Genomic DNA, 13,848 nt, shown 5'->3' with positions numbered 1-13,848 from the left:
TGAAACTTCCATTTGCACCAATGGAAGGTTCCCTCCTGGCATTGCTCAGAGTCAGACTCTCGTATTCAGGAGATGAAGCACTGCAGTCCAAGGAGAACAATTTCCTTCAGCACTGATGAACCCACTCCTTTATGCAAGGGGTGGGATCCTGGTCCAGTCATCATCATCATTTATTCAATTTATACACCTCCCTATACCTGGAGGTCTCAGGGTGGTTCACAAACAAGAGCACAACATATAAAATCAAACTAAAAACAATAACCCCCAAAACACACACACACAAAAGAACCACATTCTAATAGGGTGTTGGATGTCAATAAGATCAACCAAAGGATGTCAATAAGATCATCATCATCATCTATTATTTATACCCCACCCATGACTAACTATACTTGGAAAAGGGCTGTTGTTCTACTGCTAGGCACATAGAGTCCAAAACATGCAGAATAGGGTTGATCATGGTTGTTGGGTGTATTAGTAGTGGCAAGTGGTTAGCTCATGCAACCTACCTCACATATTCTTTGAACATGTGGAGGGCTGTGAGGCTCCCCTGTGGTGTGGCAAGAAAGATAGTCTGTTGCTAATATATTCACTACAAAAGAAGAAATCCACCTCAACTGCTGCTTTGGATTTCAATAGCTGTGATTCACTTACAAACAATAACTGTTTTCCTCTGCAAAATCCTCTTTCTCATTAAAGAGGTACAAGCTTTTGTTTGATTAGCCTAAAGTCTTGTGATGTCCCTCACCATGTCTAATTCCCCTTTTCATTAACAATGGGAGCATTTTGCTACCCCAGTCCATTTTTGTTACATGCATCTGCCCTGCTTTCCTTAAGGACCTTGTTGATTTCATTTGTTCATAAAGTTATAGATGGCAGAAACTAAATCTGGATGTTTTGTTGTTCTGTCTCAGGACTCCTGCAGGATCAAAATGGATTTAAGTTACCCTGTAGATACAGTTGTGCAAATTCAGCATAGTGAGAGAGGATGAGAATACATGAAAGCCAACAGTTCGGGGGGGGGGGTATTTGAATGGGAAACACACATCTTTGTTCTTAGACAGTGTTAGATAAAACTAAGATGAAATGCTGCTATAATTGAACATGGTTTTGGGGTGAAAGCACATTCTAAGGGAAATGTACTGGCACATGTTGGTTAATACAACAGTACTGTAGCTTTGGACTTTATTAAAACATGACTAATTCCAGCTCAGCTGGGCTGTTCTCAGTCTTCTCTGTGTTTTGGCAATCAAAGCCCCCATATTTTCCCTAGATGAGTCTGAACTGAAATGCATTCATCATAAAGGCTTAGCTTCTGTTGTTTGCAAATGAACACTTCAAATAATAGTTGTGGGCAGAATCCTTCCTTGTATTTGAAAATAAATTACTTACTATTGAGTTGAGCAGTTTGTGATATCATTTTCACAATATCTCTGTTTTTCTAACTGATCAAAACACAGCGTTGACTAATCTTTTAACTTCTGAGTCCTTCCTCATTTAGCACCAGGACCCACCCTCAGGTTTGAGTAAATTATAATTAGAGCATAGTTGGAAAACAGAGGGTGGTATTCAACTAAGATTTACTCAGAGAAGACCCACTGAAATTAATGAACTGGGATAGCACAGTCGATAGAGCATGAGACTCAATCTCAGGGTTCTGGGTTTGAGCCCCACATTGGGCAAAAGATTGCAGGGGGTTGGACTAGATGACCCTTATGGTCCCTTCCAACTCTATAATTCTATGATTCATTACATGACTAAGTTCGTACCATTAATTTCAATTGGTCTACTCTGACTAAAACAATACCACCTAGAGAGTTTAACTGTCCATGATGTTTCTGAGTTATGGCATTTCATTTAGTGGCATATATAGGACACAAGCAGGTATACAGCTATAGTTAATAATCTTTGAATGCATGAAACAGATCAGGTCTGGAAGCAAACTAACAGACCAGCAATTCAAGAGCAACTTTGACTGAGCAGAGACCAGAGTAAGCATCCTCATAAGACTAGGTAACACTTGCTTGTGTCGCATGATTCCTTCTCATCTAGTAGTGTTCCACCAACCTCTGGTGAATGACTGGTTACCCAACCTTATGGCGTAGGGATATTTTAAATAAATGACGGGTGAATTCTGAAGCCTATGTTCCACCATAACATGTTCTGCTGTACTCTTCCACGTGGACCATCAATGTGCTTGAGACTCGTACATTTTGTAGTTTTGCTTTCAGTCCAGATGTATGTATGTATTGCAAGGCATTGGTGTTGAACCCTAACATTTCTGTATAGCCAACATCCATCTCCTATAATATAGCTTTTATTCCCTGAGACTAGATAGTTGTCTGACAGAAAGATGGAGGTTTTTAAAGCAAAAAACCAACCAATCAGCCTGTCATCTATTTGCCTTTGAGCTCAGAAAATTAGCTCATTGTTAACTGGCATTACCCATTCCAGCATTCTGTTCTCACAGTGGCCAACTAGATGCCTATGGAAGTTGTGAAATGTCATACAGCTTTCTCCTTTGTTCAAAAGGATTGCATCTACTTTCACTCCATTTAGCACCTTGTCTGTAGCAATTCTGAGTCAAAGTGTTCAGGTTTTGCGTGGACAGTTACAGTGGTACCTCGGGTTAAGAACTTAATTCATCCCAGAGCTCCATTCTTAACCTGAAACAGTTCTTAACCTGAAGCGTGCTTTCACTAATGGGGCCTCCTGCTGTCGCTGCGCCGCTGGCACACGATTTCCAATCTTATCCTAACCACTTCCTGGTTAGCAAAGTTTGTAACCCGAAGCGTCTGTAACCCAAGGTACCACTGTACTGATGAATACTATTTGGCATTAATAAAACCAGTGGGTTAGCCACATTGTCCCACAGTTATTACTCTGCCGTTGTGGTTATTTACATGTAGATGCCACCATGTGCACCTGAGTTCCCATCTGATTATGTTGGTATCCTGTGGAAGGCGAATCAAAGAGCCTTCTGCCAGGTTCAGCGCAAGTGTAAATGGAGGGAAAGACTCTCGGGGATCGGCTGACTTACTTAACTCTCTCAGCCAGTAAGGAGGAGGAGCAGAAACTGCTCTTTCTTGCACAGATTACCCAATTGTCATTCTGTTCTGGCTGACAGCCATAGCACCTGGCTCTTTGGAAATCATGCAACACAGTATTGCTCAGTCTTGGAACAGCTGCTTTTGCCTCCTAGGACAAAGGTAATCTGGAAACTCTTTTAATTATACCAAAACATCAGTAGGTAGACTATTGAATGCTGTACTGCATCCCTGGTCCTTTCCAGTCCAATGAAAATAATAAGATTGCAAGACTAGCCCTTATCTTTAACACCACTCTAACCTGGAGGGTAACATTTGCATAGGATTGCCCACTATTATGGATAATTTATAGCTTGCTTCCTGTCATCACTATAAAATATGGGCTTTTTAATGCTGATCAAATGTCTCTTTTCATCAAGAGAAGGATGTATTTTGAGTTATAAATTGATTCATGTTGTAAATATATCATGATATCAGCACTGTAGGCCTGCATTTACATATTTTTATGTAAGAAAAATATGTGATCTTAAATCTTCTATGGAAGGCCACAAATGTAGATGTCAGAAAGTTGGCAAAATCTTGTGAAGGTCAGTTTGGATGGGAGAAAATAAATTTTTAAGGAAACTTGGTTCTCTTGGCAGGAAAGGAGTAGACAGGCTAAGGACTGCTGCTGGCTGGGAGACTAAGAGTCAAGGGTAGAAGCAAGGCAAGAAGAACTGCAATGAGATATGTAAATTGTTAGTCTGAATTAACTTGACAAGCCTTTGTCCACATCTTTCTGGTGATGCTCAGTGTATGATGGCTCTGTGTCTTTCCTGCTGAGCTGTCACACTAAATCATATATGGGGAATATATTGCTGGCCCGGATGTTGTAGAACTCCCATTCCCATCTGCCCCAGCTAGCTTGTTCAATCATCAGGGATGATGTGAGTTATAGTCCTACAACATCTGAAAAGGTACAGGTTCTCTATACCTATTGTAAAAGCAAGTACCGTACTTTTCCATGTATAAGACTAGGGTTTGTTTTTTTACTGAAAAAGAAGGTTTAAAAACTGGGGGTGTCTTATACACGGGTAGTGGGTATGGTAGACGGGTGATTGGTTGCAGCTGTGAACTGCAGACTGTCATTGGTGATTTGTAGTGTGATTGGCGGCTGTGGGAAATGGGTGTGTGATTGTTTGCTGTATCAAGTGCTGCTGAGGATTGGCTGCTGCTGCGGCAATTGTGCTTGCTATTTACTTCTGCTGTAGGCGATTGGGCAGACACTTGTAGCAGATGTGAGCAATTGTTAGCAAGCGGGGCGAGCAATTGCAACCATCGGGTTAGTGATTTAATGCATTTCCCCCCCCAAAAAAAGCTCACCCCGCCATTTTATGAAATTGGAGTCCTCCAAAATAGGGGGTGTGTTATACATGGAAAAGTACAGTAGATAAAATGATCTCAGTGGAAAATGAAAGACTCCTCAATGAAGCCACAGTCTATAAACTCTTCTCATTCTTGTGAGCTACACAAAATCCTCTGCGCCAAAGCTCCACTAAGTTGCACCTTTCCCCTTTAACACATTTGTAGAAGGCATGGATTACAGATCTGCCTTTAAAAACTATGCTATTAAAAGACAATGCTTTCAAGAACTAATTTTTACTGTGAGTTTCAAATAGTACAAGTTTCTGTTCAATGAAATCTGTAGAATTTGCATGCATTTACTATTACAGTAGTTAATTTATTAAAACTTTAGTTAAACCACTCAGAAACCAAGCACTATTACAAAAGTGTGTGTATATTTTGAAAATTCTTCTGTGATGTTCAGATATTTTATGAAAAGTATAAGCATAAGATCCACATGCTTAGTAAGAGATATGAATCAGTTCCGATCATTAGACAGAATACATAATTGTTGGAAGTCTGTCATACTTCCAACAGATGGTGCAGTTGTGCACATGGACAGTATAAGAATGAGATTAGAAATTAATCCAATTCAAGAAATAAGTGTGCCTAGTGGCATATGAACAACAAAACTGCTTCTAACATTTTGCAAACAGGAGAAAGGCTTCAACATCGGAGATGAAGAATGTTTGGAATACAAAGACAAATTCAGTTTATTTTTTTAAAAAACAGTCCAATTAACAGCTGAATTTGCAATTATTCATCTAAAAGGGAGACGGTTCTAATGGTGATGGTTGAAGGAAAGCACAATAGGAAAGGATTAGACATTTGTCTAAACATGAGCAAAGCAAGAATGGAAAAGTTATTACCTCTTGAATGTGGATGAGAAGAAATAGAGGCAAATGGTGAGAGGCACAGACTTAGCACTCTCCTGAATCTTATTTTCAGTGATGGGTTTTATGAAAATAAGGTGGTGCAGACAACCTAACCATGGCACATCAGTGCATTTGCACTTTATTCTGAAAGTGTGCCAAATGCATTTACAGTAAAAAGCATGGTGTAAACACCACCATAAAACTCTTTGATTAATATAGGATTTCATAAACTATGCTCCTCAGGTAAGGCCCTGGTGGACTGTAATTCAGCACCTGCCAAAGTGATTTATTCATCCCCGGTCTTGTTTAAGTCCTTTGTTTTCCACTGTGTAAAAATCAACAGCACTCGGTTATTGTTGTATGTCCATACTCCCTTCCCAATGAAATGCCTGCCCCATTTTTCTTAGTGCTGAGATGAGTTCTTAAGGACATATGGACTTAACAGTAAACAAGAAGGTCAGGGTGCATCCCCTGGTTTCTGCTTCAGTAACAGAAGCTCCAGGGCAAAAAGCTGACAATATAGGTTTCTTCTCTGCTGCTTTGTTCTTGGAATATGTCTGCAGTTCTGCACTGTTTTCCATATGGAGCTGGTGATGGCACTGGAGTTCAATGGAGAAGGCTGCAATTTGCTTTCATATGCTGGATATAAAGCAAGAGGATAGCTGCTCATCTGTGGTAGTTGCTTATTGATTCACCATCATCTGACCTTGTCACGGAGAGGGATCTAGTGAGAGAAAACTGCCTTTGGGGAACTGTCATCTTGAAAGTATACTCCTTGTTTGATGCAAAATGCTCTAGATTTGTTGACCTTCATGGCACACTGTTAATCTTTATTTGGGGACTTTTATGGCAATGGGACATAAACAGTGTTTTTTTGCGAAGAGAGTTATTGTGTTTTTATTATGTTTTAACTGGCATGGTTATGTCACAGGGAGAAATTAAATGTAACTAGGCAAACATGGTGTTCCCTGCCCTGAACTGAATCCAGAAAGAGTGGACCCACTGAAATTAATTGGATTTAAGTTAGTCCTAACTTGAATCCCAGTGACTTCATCTGGCTTACTCTAAACATGACAAAGGGGACAAAAACCTACCTATCCAAGAGTAGGTCCCATTGAATTCAATAGGGCTTATTTATCATTATTTCTTATTTCTCTGCTGGCTCAGCTCTCCCCTGCCTCCTGCAAAAAGCAAGGGATAGTATGCAGATGACCAAAAATAGCTTTAGCATATGTAATGAGACAAGAATCCAATATCTTAGTTTTAGTTCCAAAAAGGTTTGCTGTAGATCTGCCAGCAGTGCCCTTCAGCTCTCTGTACTGGACAAACAGGCCAAACCCTACGCCAAAGGATAAATGGACCTAAATCTGACATCAGGAATCACAAGACAGAGAAGCCAGTAGGGGAAAACTTCAATCTCCCAGGATATTCAATACAGGATCTCAAAGCAGCTGTCTTATTACAAAAAAACAAATAAATCAGAAATAGACTTGAAAGAGGAGTTGCTGAATTACAACTTATTACTAAACTGAAAAGTATGGAGAGACCTGGTCTGAACAGAGATATTGGATTCTTGTCTCATTACATATGCTAAAGCTATTTTTGGTCATCTGCATACTATCCCTTGCTTTTTCCTGTAGGACTATTTGCAATCATTGACAGTCGCCAGTTTACCATACCCGTTGAGCCAATCACCCATCTCCCACTACTCTTCTGAGAAAAACCCCACCCTCCCACTATATATAAGGGTCTGGTGACTTCTGTTTCAGTGTATCTGAAGAAGTGTGCATGCACACAAAAGCTTATACCGAGAACAAATTTAGTCGGTCTCTAAGGTGCTACTGGATAATTTTTTTATTTTCTCATGTAAAGGTAAAGGGACCCCTGAGCATTAGGTCCAGTTGTGGCCGACTCTTGGGTTGCGGCGCTCATCTCATTTTATTGGCCGAGGAAGGCAGCGTACAGCTTCTGGGTCATGTGGCCAGCATGACTAAGCCGCTTCTGGCGAACCAGAGCAGTGCATGGAAACGCCGTTTACCTTCCTGCCGGAAGCAGTACCTATTTATCTACTTGCACTTTGATGTGCTTTCGAGCTGCTAGGTTGGCAGGAGCAGGGACCGAGCAACAGGAGCTCACCCTGTTGCGGGGATTCGAACCACCAACCTTCAGATCGGCAAGCCCAAGAGACTGAGTGGTCTAGACCACAGCACCACCCGCGTCCCTCCTAATTTTCTCATGTAGAGAGTTACTATGATACCATAAATACACTGTCAGATAAGGCCTACCTATTTTCTCCTGATTCTGCATTTGCATTACCTTGGCAAAGTCAGGCTGGGGAAGCAATGAGTTCAGAATAGTTGTCCTCTTTTCATAACACACAAAGAAGCCTCATGCAAATGTTCATTCAGGATGATTCACTTTCAACAAATCCTGGTGGCAGCTTTTATGCAGAAGTCTAACCGGTTACTTGCCAATTACTTGGGTATGTCCATCAAAAAACTACAGGGGAATGCACAAATTATCTGTTGGGGATCAAATTCCCCCGCCCAAAAAAAAGCTAGGAGTTCTATGGAAAACTAGGAATGCAGAAGCTATAACAAAAGAATGAAAATGAGCGCTCTCTGAGGCATAGTGACAGCTTTTGTTTTCTTCACTTGTAGTATGGAGATGCTATATAGATTTATGAACAAAAGCCGCACTGGACCTTACCCATTAGGCACAGGGCTAAACAAAAACAACATACTGGATTGGACTGATTTCAAATGTTTTGTGCCTAAGGCATGTTTATGAGCAATATTGTATTTGGCAGAAAAGCAATTAGGCTAGGGAGGCACGGTCTCTATGTGTAAGTTGGTGAATTGGACCTTTCTGTTATTTAAGCTTACTGCCCCCCCCCATCCAGGTATAGCCATGGTGCATTTAGATAGTAAGCTATAAGGCTTCTCTTAACTATACCAAATGCCCATCTAGTCTTCAGTATAATGTTCCCATAGTGGCCATCTAGATGCTTATGGGAAGCCTCCAAGAAGGGCATGAGTGGAATAGCAACCCCGCCCTTCCTAGCAATTCCTATTCAAAGGCATACTGGTTTTGATATGGGAGATTTTAGCCACCATGACTAGTAACTGTTGATAACCATATCCTCCATTATTTTTTTCGAGCAGTGTGATAACAGTGTTGGAAATGAGCCTTGCCATACAGGTGGGAACGTGTGCATCCTTGTCAGCAATGTTTATTTTATTATTTTAATTTTTACATCCTGCCTTCTCCATATGCTCAAGATGACTCAATTTTGAAGAAGAAAAATGTATACCAGAAAATAATATGCAAAAACTGGTATCTGACTCAGCAGCAGGAAATAGCAACTTTAGCTAGTGTTCCTTCTTTGAACAGATGCATTTTGCAGTGTGTGTGTGTGTGTGTGTGTGTGTGTGTGTGTGTGTGTGTTTGAAGGAAGAAAGTCTACAACTGAATCTCCATCAGGAGGTAGGTTAATAGTGTTAGGCCTTTGAGCCTGACAGAAATAGTCAGATAGGCCAGATGGATTGGCTGGAGGTCGATAGTGGGTAACACATGACACAGTGGATGGTGCTGTTGCTGAAGCAATGAGGTAGCCAGAAGACTGAGAAGCCGACTTGGGAGGATAGTTTCTTTAGATGCTGGTGTGTCTTCATTAGCTTGTGAAGTCAGCTGACCATTTCCAGGTGAGTCAGCTGACCAAACTCAGATCGGTTTAGCGGCCTAGAGGGTTTCCTTCAATCACAGAGCTTAGACGGCCAGTCTGACTGAGTGCAGAGTGAGAGTGTAGAGGCTATATCTCTAGTCTTATTCAAAGAAATAGAATTCCTTGGTCAGAGCAGAGGGAATGACTGTTAAATGAGTTTAAGATTCTAAAGTAAATACATCTGCAATGTGACTCCAAAAAGTAAAGTGTGGTTGGTTGGCTTGTTTACTGTTTGGGAAAGCCTCCAGAGAAGAAGCCAGGATAAATGTTGAAAGGGGGAAAGCTTTCGACAAACCATCAGTTTAAAACCAATTGTTTGAGAAACCACAAAACAGAGGCCTTGTTTTAAAGATTTCTATTTTTAAAACTTCCACTCCTCAAAGTGTTTCATCACATAATTTCAATGAGGCTCACCCTGCAGAATTATTTGAGACCAGCCGACTTTGTTTATGCCATTCCAGGCTATGATGTGCTTAGAAGCCGAGTTTGCAAAAAGCTGTAAATCAAGCATGTTAGCTGTTCTTTTTCCCCCAACTCACTTTTCCTGTACAGTACCCACATTCGAGACAAGACTCCCTTTGTAGCAGTTTAAACCTCCATTTGGTAAATATTTGATGCCATGAACATAGGTTTTAGAGGGAGCAGTTAGTCAAAAGAGGTTTTTAAAGAGTGTAAAGCATGTATTTCCTTTCTTGTTCTTTTCTGGGGCTTTTAAAACCTCAGGCCTAGTTTCATTCTCCAGCTCTGTCAAAACAGCAGGATTTTAAAAAGGGAGCTGTTTTCAGCCATTAAACTTAATATACCAAGTTAATCTGACACTCAATGGAGTTGAATTAATGTTGAATAATTTCCTAAAGAAACAGCAGCCTTCTCATTGAAACTGTCCTGCAATGAACTTGGACTACATGATCTAAAGTGATTTTTCCAGCCAGTTCCACCTATGCAATTGGTTGTGAAGGGGAGGGGATAGATGTGCAGGATTGTACAAATGCAGCCCTCTTTCAAGTTGATTTAGGGCCCATCACACCCTCCCTCCATTTCCACTATGCCTCTTCTACAACCGTGGAATGGTGGTTGTGGGAACAGAGGTTCCTCAACTTGATGGACCACAAAACTGAACAGTTGGTTTCGTGGTCCTCTGAATGAAAAGATAGGGCATAGCCATTATATGTAGACATGTTGTTGACACCACTAAAATGCTAGGACTAGGGCTACTTCATAGAGTACAACACACAGTTCAAAGCAGCAATGCATCTGAATACCAGTTGTTGGAAACCACAGGAGCGAAGAGTTATCTTGTGTTTGAATCCTGCTTGTCAGTTTCCCACAGGCATCTGGTTGGCTTCTGTGAGAACAGGATGCTGGACTAGATAGGCCCTGATCCATCAGATTTTTCTTATGTTCTTATGTGAGCATTCCTAGCTATTATCAGGAATGTTCTTATGTGCATATGGGGTGTTAGGGGAGGGGTAGTACTTCTGGTGGAGGACACATTGTGCTCCTCCTGGGGTAGTTTGTCCACCTTTGGTCCCCACCCTGCACTCAACTCTCACCTGTGGCTCCTAGATGCTGTCAGCATATGACAGTGACCACACCCTAGGAACGGCTTTGACTGGATGACTGAACCAGGTGAGGCTGGCTGAGAGGTCTCAAACCTTCAGTGAGTTAGGGACTTCCCCTGCATGTGAAGACAGGCTCTAGTGCATGGAGCAGAGGAGACCAATAGTGGGTTCAAAGGTCAAGAAGGCAGTTTCTGTGTGTGCTGTTTAGGAAAGTGAGGGGCAGATGGGGCTTGTCAACCTGGGAAGGTAGCCCATCTAGGAGAAGGAAAACTCTGAACCTGAACCTAAACCTCTGCTGCCTTGTGGGACACCTTTGGGAGACGGAAAGGCTAAGGAATAAATCCTACACATATCCGGAGTGAAGTCCCTAAGAGGGTTGCATGGAGCCTTGTATGCCTCCTTCCTTCAGCCAAGCTGGTGTCAAACATAGTGTTCTGCTTTCCTTTAGACTACATCTGTGAGACCAGTAGTGGGGTCTTGTCATCTAGGTGGCCCAGGACCTCCATACACACTGTCTCTTGAGACAGATGGATGTCAACAACTTGCGTGCAAAGTGATGCACACACGAATATACCAAGATTGTAGTGACTGGGTGTGAAACTGCTACTTTGATCATGGACATTAATTACTACTCACTATATTAGTCATCAGCCAGTTCACAAGTTACATTTTGCAACATGAAAATGTACCCAGACTGCTGGCATGTACAGAAACAGACTGTTATTATAAGCAGCCCTTAGAACACTTTACTTTAGCATTTTCTCAAAGTTAGTAACAGAAATGCTGACTGTATATGAATTTTTCCATTAGAGTCCTACTTTTGTGAGAAGACAAAACATAGCAATCATTTAAACACAGAGAAATGCTGAAAAATAAAACGAGTGTATAAGCAATTAGGCATAGGAGCATAATCATACCTATGTGCTGGAGCAATTCAGAGGTGGTAAATTAGTTCTGTGTACATCAATCATAAAAGTTGTCTCCTTAATTATACATGGACTCATTCATACTTAATTATTCCCAAGGATGCTTAATTAAGTGCATCATCATATTAAAAGTTTGAGGCATTTAGCTCTTTGAGTTTATACTTGCTGATCAGACTGTGGCTTTATTTACTGATGTTAATGGGCAAAGAATCATAACACACCAGTTCCCCAAACTTGTAGAGTAGCAAGCATTCAAAAACAAATTTGGTAAGTATTTGAAAAAATACTACAAAATCCAAACATTATGCAAGAGAGGAAATGTGCTACAAATATTTAAACACAGAGTATGAAAGAAATAATTATAAAGTGGGTGAGTACATAAAACAGTCCATACATAGGAGAGTACCATTGCAGAAGTCAATACAAAATTCATGCTCTCTAGGATTTAATAAAAAATAATCAGTCCTCACAATGAATCCTCTATCTGGTCCACTGTCTGGCACTGGCCCTTTTTGAAAAGCTCATTCATGAGCCTGTGATATGAGATGAAGAATTCTCTTTCAGGTTGCATTCACATGGCAGTTTATTCCAGCTTCCCAACATTTCCCTACCTGTTAATTTCCACATTTTGTTCGATCTTTCACACAGTGTAAAAGCTACTACTGGCAGTGGCGTAACGTGAGTTGCTGGCACCCGGGACAAGCAAGCTGCTGCCGCCACCGGAGCTAGGCGGAGCTGCGCTGCACAACTTTCTATGTTGCTTGCTAGCAGAAAAAAATCCTCTGACACTGTAAATTGTGGCAGACATTGGGCACTGCATTTTAAAAATCAAGATGGTGGCCACTCAGGGCCAGTTGGAGCCAATCAGCCAATTGGCACCCCTCCAAAAAGGCCGCCACAGCCTGACCTCCACAGTTGACAGGGGTTGGGTTTAATGATTGGGGGTTTCAAGGAGACAAGGCATCAGACCTCGTGGACTCAGCCAGGACATATGGGTCCCAGCAGAAACCCAGGTTTGCTGGGTGCTGACATAAGGGCTGGCTACCATTTTAACTGGAGATGCTCTGCCACTGTGTGATAGTCTCTGCTGGCTCCTATCATGGGAGAACTCACACCCCTATAGATACTAGCTGGGGTAATTATAATTGCTAAAGCACAGTCACTGGTTAACGGTCAATTAAACAGGTTTTTCATTATCCTAATGTGTAAAGAGGAGGAAAATGCTGAAGAATTTCTTCATATATTTTACATTTTTATAGATGAGAGAGGCCAAAGTCATCCTATTTCTAAAGTCCAATGAGGAACACTTTCTTTATTCCAAGCCCCTTGATACAGTTTTGCTCATGCATTTGGTCTCATTCATCACAGGAAGTCTGGCACAACTGCAAAAGCTACAAAAGGGATATTCTTTCCCCCAGAGCACTCTACAAATATAAAATATTGAGCTTACTTGTCTTTATGAGATAGCATGTGGATCAGTTAGTTTTCCTTTCCTTCATGCAATCCTGTAACAATAGTCGTCAAGCCATTTAGCAAGCCAAAATGCTTTAATCCATAGCAAATTTGTACAGCTGTTGTTTCAAAACATGCTAAAAGAAAAAAAAGCAGGCAGAGGGTTAGAGAAATTTGCCTGCATCTTTATGAGGAGTAAATCAAAGGGGTTTTGCACATATTTTTAAACTGCCAGACATGAGTCTTTGCTTAGAACTGTTAGCAACTCTCCCTCTTTTCGAAACAAAATTATACTTTTAAATGATTTACACACACTCTTAAGTGAAAATCGCACCTTGATCTGATAACAGTGCACAAAAATGATTTACATTCATTTAACACATGCTTCCTCAGAAAAATTTAATTGAGGCATCTGTTTATGGATAGGCTACAGAGATAGATAGATAGATAGATGATAGATAGATAGAGATAGATAGATAGATAGATAGATAGATAGATAGATAGATAGATAGATAGATAGATGATAGATAGATAGATAGATAGATAGATATAATTTAAGTAGTTGCTATACTTTAAAAAAAAACAAACCACCATAAAATTATAGTTGGAAGGGCCATCTAGTCCAAACCTCTGCAATGTATACAAAGTACAGTAATGCAAAACATCATCATTATTAGGTATTTATATATATACTGAACCACTTAATGCCAGAATAGACTTGTGAGTGGTTTACAAGGCATTATGAATATGAATCCATATTCAGGCTTTATATCAGTATTGCAAGTGAAGGCAATTGTGTTATTTATATAATCCCTCTTCATACACTTGCCTGAATTCATGAGGGTCTTGGGAGGGTAGAGGGGCAGATACATAGGCACA

At 40.8% G+C, this 13,848-nt stretch overlaps 1 protein-coding gene and 1 long non-coding RNA gene across 4 annotated transcripts in view; one reads left to right on the top strand and one right to left on the bottom strand.

Annotated features, from left to right (window-relative positions):
- Positions 1 to 13,848, bottom strand: part of LOC309378438 — a 79,765-nt gene that overhangs the window by 32,848 nt on the left and 33,069 nt on the right. The window contains exons 4-5 of one of the 3 annotated variants that reach the window (XR_014172071.1): positions 12,968 to 13,106; positions 5,604 to 5,944 (exon numbers count right to left, since the gene is read on the bottom strand). This is a non-coding gene — a long non-coding RNA (uncharacterized lncRNA). Of the gene's footprint in view, positions 1 to 5,603; positions 5,945 to 10,474; positions 12,332 to 12,967; positions 13,107 to 13,848 lie in introns of those variants that run through there. The other 2 variants (XR_014172072.1, XR_014172070.1) reach the window with 2 other exon arrangements.
- Positions 1 to 13,848, top strand: part of LOC309378430 (uncharacterized protein) — an 84,905-nt gene that overhangs the window by 64,343 nt on the left and 6,714 nt on the right. The gene's annotated exons all lie outside the window — the stretch shown is intronic.

This window comes from Podarcis melisellensis (assembly GCF_964234715.1).
Source record: "Podarcis melisellensis genome assembly, chromosome: 9".
In the NCBI taxonomy this organism is placed as follows: Eukaryota; Metazoa; Chordata; class Lepidosauria; order Squamata; family Lacertidae; genus Podarcis; species Podarcis melisellensis.
This window is presented reverse-complemented; position numbering and strand designations above follow the sequence as displayed.